Source organism: Chlorocebus sabaeus, chromosome 6 (genome assembly GCF_047675955.1).
Source record: "Chlorocebus sabaeus isolate Y175 chromosome 6, mChlSab1.0.hap1, whole genome shotgun sequence".
NCBI classification, from domain to species: domain Eukaryota; kingdom Metazoa; phylum Chordata; class Mammalia; order Primates; family Cercopithecidae; genus Chlorocebus; species Chlorocebus sabaeus.
The window spans coordinates 13,922,870-13,930,865 of record NC_132909.1 but is presented as its reverse complement, the minus strand read 5'-3'; positions in this window follow the sequence as shown (position 1 = coordinate 13,930,865).

Genomic DNA, 7,996 nt, shown 5'->3' with positions numbered 1-7,996 from the left:
ATGCTCAAAAATGGAGATGCAATCGTCCAGCAGGACAGGAAACAAAAGCAGCGAAATTTTCCACTTTTCTTGCACTTAGTTTTCTTTCATTCTCAGGATACTGAAGAAAGTATATAGTATTGAATAGGGTCTACCCTATATAAAATCTTGAAAAAAATTAGATTAAGGAATCACATCACTTCTTGCTCTCAAAATCAGGATCTGTAAAGATGTCCTATGATTTGCCAAAGTGTCTATGTATATTCCCTAAGGAGAGGGAGGTGAAGTGAGGGATTAAGACATGAAATGCAAAAAATACAGAAAGCTATACTATTCACTTTTCTCCTAGGTAGAAACTAAATATTTTTCTAACTTTATTATGGAAGGGTAAAAAACAAAAAATGGAAGTTGACTACATAGGAGTAGATGTAAACATTTGAACAATGTTCCATTTGGGCTGAGACAGGAGACCAGCAGGGTGTGATTCCAAGACCAGATAAGAAACCTGCTGAAACCGGCAAGTGATAGAAAGCAACCTGTAAGTTCTCTTTGCTACCTATCCGTATAAGACACTCCCACCAGCGCCATGACAGTTCATAAATGCTAGCTGTGGCCTGACCACTTTGGGCATATGTTCTCAGGGTCTTCTGAGGGCTATGTCCTGGGCCATGGACGCTTGCGTTTCGCTCAAAATAATCTCTTCAGATATTTTACAAAGTTTCAGTCTTTCCATTGACAGCAGCTTTACTGTTACTGAAGTCAGCCTCCCTAAAAATTTGGAGGGTGGGGTTTTTAAAAGATAGTTTGGTGGTCAGGGGGCTAGGGAATGGGTGCTGCTGATTGGTTGGGGATGCAATTGGTTGGGGATGCAATCACAGGGATGTGGACCTCTTCTGGGTGGATGCCACATGACTGGTAGAGTCAAGAATTGTGGGCCTGGGTGGGGTCATCTGGTCATCAAAAATGCAAAAGCCTGAAAAGACATAGCAAAAGGCCAGTCTTAGGTTCTGCAATAGCGATGTTATTTATAAGGATAACTGGGGAAGCTGCAAATTTGTGACCTCCAGAATAATGATTGGTAATCATTTATCCCTACATCTTAGCAGAATTCAGGCCTCTCTCATAATCCTAAACTTGTGGCCTTTTATTAGTGCACTTGTGAGCAAAGGCTGCTCCTTTCCCAAATAATGTAAATTTAAAGACAACTACCCTGAACATGTTTCTCCTATAAGTGTGTCTATATGAGATTTAAATATGTTACTTAAATTCAGATTTGAGAAAATAACCTTACTTAATCTTTGGATGTCATTGGACATTTGACAAACTCAATTTCCTCTAACATTATTACTACTAGAGGTAGTGGTACTGCTAATATCTTAAAATCCACTTTATTAAGTATAGTTTATCTTAAAACATACTGATTTTAAATAATAAAGTTCAATACATTCAATGAACGTGTACATTTGTGTAAAGCCACTACACTCAAGATATAGATATTTGCATCACACACCAAAAAGTTCTCGTTTGCCCTGCTATGATTGTTCTATCATGTCCCCAGCCCCAAGCATTAATCTGCTTTCTGTTATGAAAAATTAGTTGTTTTCCTGCCCAAAGAATCTCATGCAAATGAAATCACACAACATGTACTCTGATGTGTCAACCTTTTTTTTTTTTTTTTTTTTTTTTTTTTTTTTGAGACGGAGTCTTGCTCTGTCGCCCGGGCTGGAGTGCAGTGGCCGGATCTCAGCTCACTGCAAGCTCCGCCTCCCGGGTTCACGCCATTCTCCTGCCTCAGCCTCCCGAGTAGCTGGGACCACAGGCGCCCGCCACCACGCCCAGCTAGTTTTTTTTTTTTTGTATTTTTTAGTAGAGACAGGGTTTCACTGTGTTAGCCAGGATGGTCTCGATCTCCTGACCTCGTGATCCGCCCGTCTCGGCCTCCCAAAGTGCTGGGATTACAGGCTTGAGCCACCGCGCCCGGCCTGTGTCAAGCTTTTTTGACACAGCTTTTTTTTTGAGCTGGCGTCTCACTCTGTCACCCAGGTTGGAGTGCAATGGCGCCATCTCGGCTCACTGCAAGCTCTGCCTCCCGGGTTCACGCCATTCTCCTGCCTCAGCTTCCCAAGTAATTGGGACTACAGGCGCCCTCTATCACAGCTGGCTTTTTTTTTTTTTTTTTTTTGTATTTTTAGTAGAGACGGGGTTTCACCGTGTTAGCTAGGATGGTCTCAATCTCCTGACCTTGTGATCTGCCCTCCTCAGCTTCCCAAAGTTCTGGGATTACAGGCATGAGCCACTGCACCCGGCCGACACAGCATGTTTTTGAAATTCATTCGGGTTGTACTACTTGTTCTTACTGTTGAGTACTCTTCAATGATATGGATATGTCACAACTTATTAATCCATTTATTTCTTGATAAACATTTGGAATGCTTTCAATTTTTTGCTATTATGAGCAAAGCTGACGTGGACATTTCACAAGGAAATTCCCCTTTCATTCCTCCAAGATTTTCTTTCTCGGCTCAATGTTTACTCTTTCAACAATACTGTAATAATTGGACACGTTTAATCTTTCAGGAGTTTTGCCTGTGAAATATTTTATCTGTGGACTATTTTACCTACAGAACGTAGCAGAGGGTAATTCAGGATCTCAGGGTAGGAATTCACATTACCACTCCTGAAGTCGGGAACGTGAACTTTGCTATTCTGGGGGATGTTGGAGACGGTAGTCCAAGAGCCCGGAGGGGTCTTAAACATCTCCAACCCAAGACGGCGAGACAGTGGAAGGGTCTCTCCCTTGGCTTTCCAGGAAGTTTCCAGAAGTTCCCCGGCGTCCGGGGCACTTCCGCTCAGGTGGCTAGGGCAGAGGAGTTCTGGGAAGTGTAGTGCGCACAGTACTTGGGGTCTTAGGCACTTCCGCTCCTGGAGGGGAGGTTGCCGCCAATTTTTCCCTCATTGCAGTGTGTTGGTACAGCCTTTTCTACTCTTCCGAGCTTTTCCGGTAGGGCACAGCCATCAACTTAGGGGAAAAGAGTCAGGGGCCTTGGGAGGCCTTCCCCTTAACTGAACCTCTGAGCGTTTGGGTCGAGGCAAGGTCGTCCATTCCCTGGTGTTAGGGCCTCCCGCGTGTGTTGCCTAAACTCTGTTCCTCTGATTTTTTTTTTTTTTCTATCTGCATAGTGGGATGATAGTAGTGCCTTCCTAATAAGGTGGTTTGAGAATTAAAAGAGAAAGTACAAAAAAAAATTTTTTTTTTCCTAAAGCAGTCTTTGGGATGTGGTAAGTGGTTGTCTCTTTAATTTCCTGGGAACTGCTTAGTTTCCTGAACTCTGTGAATGTGACATTGTGTCAGAGGTCCATGTGTATTTGACTTGGCCTTTCTCTTTGATTCCTGTAGGGAGTGGAACAGTCTCTGACCCTTTTTTTTTTTTTTAATGGAGAGAGTTGCTCCCCGCATTGCTTGGGGGAGTAAGACGAAATGGGGGAGTAGAGATAGGAGAATATTTCTGTGTTTTCTCAAGGACAGAAGTCGCTGTATTTCCCTGCTTTTTTTCTTTTCCTGACCTACAAGGGCTGCATTTCTTTTTCCACCATTGTCACTGAATGGTTCTGTTTCATAATTGTTAATGTTCTAGAAATTATGATGAGATGAAAACACCAAGGACTAGCCACTGCCAGCTATCAGATGTTGTGGGGTTTTTTTCCCCTCCACACTTTTATCATATCTATATCTTTATTTTTCCCCAAAGCATTGGAAATTAAGCCATACAGATGGCATTTCCTTAACCCTTAAAATTTAAGTATGTTTTCTAAGAACAAGAACATTCTCTTTCATAATCAGTTTCATGATCAAAATCAGAAAATGGGTTATATTGATAACATATGTTATTTAACCTAAACTCCATATTTAAATTTATTCTGTTTTTAATTTAAATTCCTTGTAATTGATTTTCCTCCAGTTTAGCCCACTTTTATGAATCGTTTTTAACTGTCATGTTTCTCCTGTCACCATTAATCTGGCATGACTCTTCAGCTTTCTCTTTTTGCTCATGGTGTTTTTGATACTATTTTAATGTATGGATATACTGCATTTTCTATATCAATAGTAATCAAAAGTAATACCATTTGTAATAGCCACACATAAAATCAAATACCTAGGAATCAACCAAAAAAGTTAAAGTTACCTATAATAAAAACTATAAAACACAGATTTTAAAAATTGAAGGGGACACCAAAAAATGGAAAAATGTCCCATGTTTATGGATTTGAAGAATCAGTAATGTTAAAATGTCTATACTACCCAAGCAATCTATAGATTCATTGCAATCTCTATTAAAATACCAATGACATTCTTCATAGAAATTAAAAAGCCTCAAATTTATATGGAACCACAAAAAAATCCCAGAATAATCAAGGCTATCCTGACCAAAAAGAACAAAACCAACTTCAAATTATACTACAGAGCTATAATAACCGAAACAGCTTAGTACTGGCATAAAAACAGACACAGAGACCAATGGAACAGAACAGAGAACACAGAAACAAATCCACACACCTATGGAAAACTAATTTTTGACAAATGTGCCAAGAACACATATGAGGAAAAGACAATCTCTTCAAGAAATGATGCTGGGAAAACTGGGTATCCATATGCAGAAAAATGAAACTAGACCTCTATCTCTTACCACATAAAAAAGGAAATCGGAATGGATTAAAAACCTAAATCTAAGATCTCAACCTATGAAACTAATAAAAGAAAACTTTGGGCTGGGTGCGGTCGCTCACGCCTGTAATCCTAGCACTTTGGGAAGCTCAGGCGGGTGGATCACGGGGTCAGGAGGTCAAGACCATCGTGGCTAACTTGGTGAAACCCCGTCTCTACTAAAAATACAAAAAATTAGCCGGGTGTGGTGGTGGGCACCTGTAGTCCCAGCTACTTGGGAGGAGGCAGGAGAATGGTGTGAACCCAGGAGGCGGAGCTTGCAGTTAGCTGAGATCACGCCATTACACTCCAGCCTGGGCGACAGAGCGAGACTCCACCTAAAAAAAAAGAAAAGAAAAGAAAAGAAACTGGGGAAAATCTGCAGAATATTGATCTGAGCAAACATTTTTTGATCTGTACAGCACAAGCATAGGTAACCAAAGCAAAAATGAACTGATGGCATTACATCAAGTTAAAAAGTTTCTGGAAAACAAAGGATACAATCAACAAAGTGAAGAGGTAATGCACAAATGGGAGAAAATGTTTGCCAACTACCCATCTGACAAGGGATTAATAACCAGCATATATAAAGAGCTCAACTCTACAGAAAAAATCTAATGATCTGATCAAAAATGGGCAAAAGATCTGAATAAGCATTGCTCAAAAGAAGACATACAAATGGCAAGCAGGCATATAAAAATGTGGTCAGCATTATTGATCATAAGAGAAATGCAAATCAAAACTACCATGAGATATCATCTCACCCCAGTTAAAATGGCTTTTACACAAAAGACAGGCAATATAAAATGCTGGTGAGGGTGTGGAGAAAAAGGAACCCTCATTCACTGTTGATGGGAATGTAAATTAGTATGACTACCATGAAGAACAGTTTGGAGGTTCCTTAAAAAACTAAAAGTAGCTACTATGTGATCCAGCAATCCCACTGCTGGACATATACCCAAAAGAAAAGAAATTAGCACATCAAAGAGATATCTGTGCTCCTATGTTTGTTGCAGCACAATTTACAATAGCTAAGATTTCGGAGCAACGTTAAGTGTTCATCAGCAGATGAATGGATAAAGAAAATGTGGTACATATACACAATGGAGTACTATTTGCCATAAAGAAGAAGGAGATTCTGTGATTTGCCACAACATGGATGGAACTGGAGATCATTATGTTAAGTGAAATAAGCCAGGCACAGAAAGACAAACATCAGATGTTCTCACTTTTGTGGGATCTAAAAAGTGAAACAATTGATCTCATGAAGATAGAGAGTGGAAGGATGGTTACCAGAGGCTAGGAAGGATAGTAGGGAGTTGGCAGGGAGGTTAGGATGGTTAATGGGTAAAAAATAAAAATAAAAAAAGAATAAGACCTACTATTTGATAGCACATTAGGGTGACTATAGTCAATAATAACTTCATTATACATTTTTTTTTTTTTTTTTTTTTTTTTTTTGAGGCGGAGTCTCGCTCTGTCGCCCAGGCTGGGGTGCAGTGGCCAGATCTCGGCTCACTGCAAGCTCCGCCTCCCGGGTTCCCGCCATTCTCCTGCCTCAGCCTCCCGAGTAGCTGGGACTACAGGCGCCCGCCACCTCGCCCGGCCAGTTTTTTGTATTTTTTTAGTAGAGATGGGGTTTCACCGTGTTAGCCAGGATGGTCTCGATCTCCTGACCTCATGATCCGCCCATCTCGGCCTCCCAAAGTGCTGGGATTACAGGCTTGAGCCACCGCGCCCGGCCTTACATTTTAAAGTAACTTAAAAAATATAATTTGTTTGCAACTCAAAGGATAAGTGCTTGAGGGGATGGTTACTCCATTCTCCATGATGTGCTTATTTCACATTGCATGCCTGTATCAAAACATCTCTCGTACCCCATAAATATATATACCTATTATGTACTGACAATTTAAAATATTAAAAAATTAAAAATAAAAAAACAAGGTAAAAAAAAATCTGGTAAATACTACTTTAGCTAAGAGATCCAAGTTAACAATGTCAATATTAGAACAACATTTTAGTCTTCCGGATATGATATACTGAGGAGGAAGGATACCCTATCCCTTCTGTAGTATTCCTGCCAAAAATGCACAAACCTGAATCTAATCATGAGGAAACAAACGTGAACTCAAACTGAGAGACAGTCTCCTACTGTACAATATCTGATGGTGGGGAGGATAATTGACAAAGGCCACAGCTGGTTTGCTGTAAAATCCATCACCCCATTTACAATTTTCCCATGGGTTGCTCCAGCAAATGCAGGAGAGATGCTATTGTAGACCTGTACCTAGAGACTGGCTTTCTCTCTCCTATGCTTTTTTTGCCCCCCACTGGGAACTCCTTGATAGCCTTCACAAACTTTCCTTAAATTACAAGGCTAAATTATTCTATTCAATCTCCTTTTATGAGAGTCAATATATACAATCTCTTGAAATTAATAGAATAATTCCTCTCTTTATTCTTTTTTTCAAAATTGCTTTAGCTATTCTAGTTATTTTTATTTTTATGATTTCTTTCTAATTTAGTCTTGAAGTTTCTCTGTTGAGAGTGGCCATAAGCCAAGGGAGCCACTCTCTAGGACAGCCCTCTTTTGAGGGAGGGAAGTTAGGTTAGTAATCAAAACAGTGTCGTACTGGTGTAAGGGCAGAAACATAGAGCAATGGAATAGAATTGAGAGTCTATAAAAAAATAACAAACCTGTACACCTAAGGCCACTTGATTTTCAACAAGAATACAAAACTGTTTAATGGGAAAACTATGGTCTTCTTAACAAATGTTTATAAGACAACTGGATATTCACATGCAATATAATGAAGTTGGATCCTCACCTCTTTCTATACTTAAAAATTAACTCAAAATGGAACAACCTAAATGTAAGAGCAAAAGGTATAAAACTCTTAGAAGAACCCATAAGAGTTGCCGAGACCAGCTCAGTTGGGGAGACCCTAACCCAGCGGTGCTGGAGGAATTAAAGACACACACACAGAAATATGGAGGTGTGGAGTGGGAAATCAGGGGTCTCACAGCCTTCAGAGCTGAGAGCCTCGAACAGAGATTTACCCACGTATTTATTGACAGCAAACCAGTGATAAGCATTATTTCTATAGATTATAGATTAACTAAAAGTATTCCTTACAGGAAACAAAGGGATGGGCCGAAATAAAGGGATGGGCTCTGGCTAGTTATCTGCAGCAGGAACATATGCTTAAGGCACAGATCTCTTATGCTATTTTTTGTGGTTTAAGACCACCTTTAAGCAGTTTTCCGCCCTGGGTGGGCCAGGTATTCCTTGCCCTCATTCTGGTAAACCCA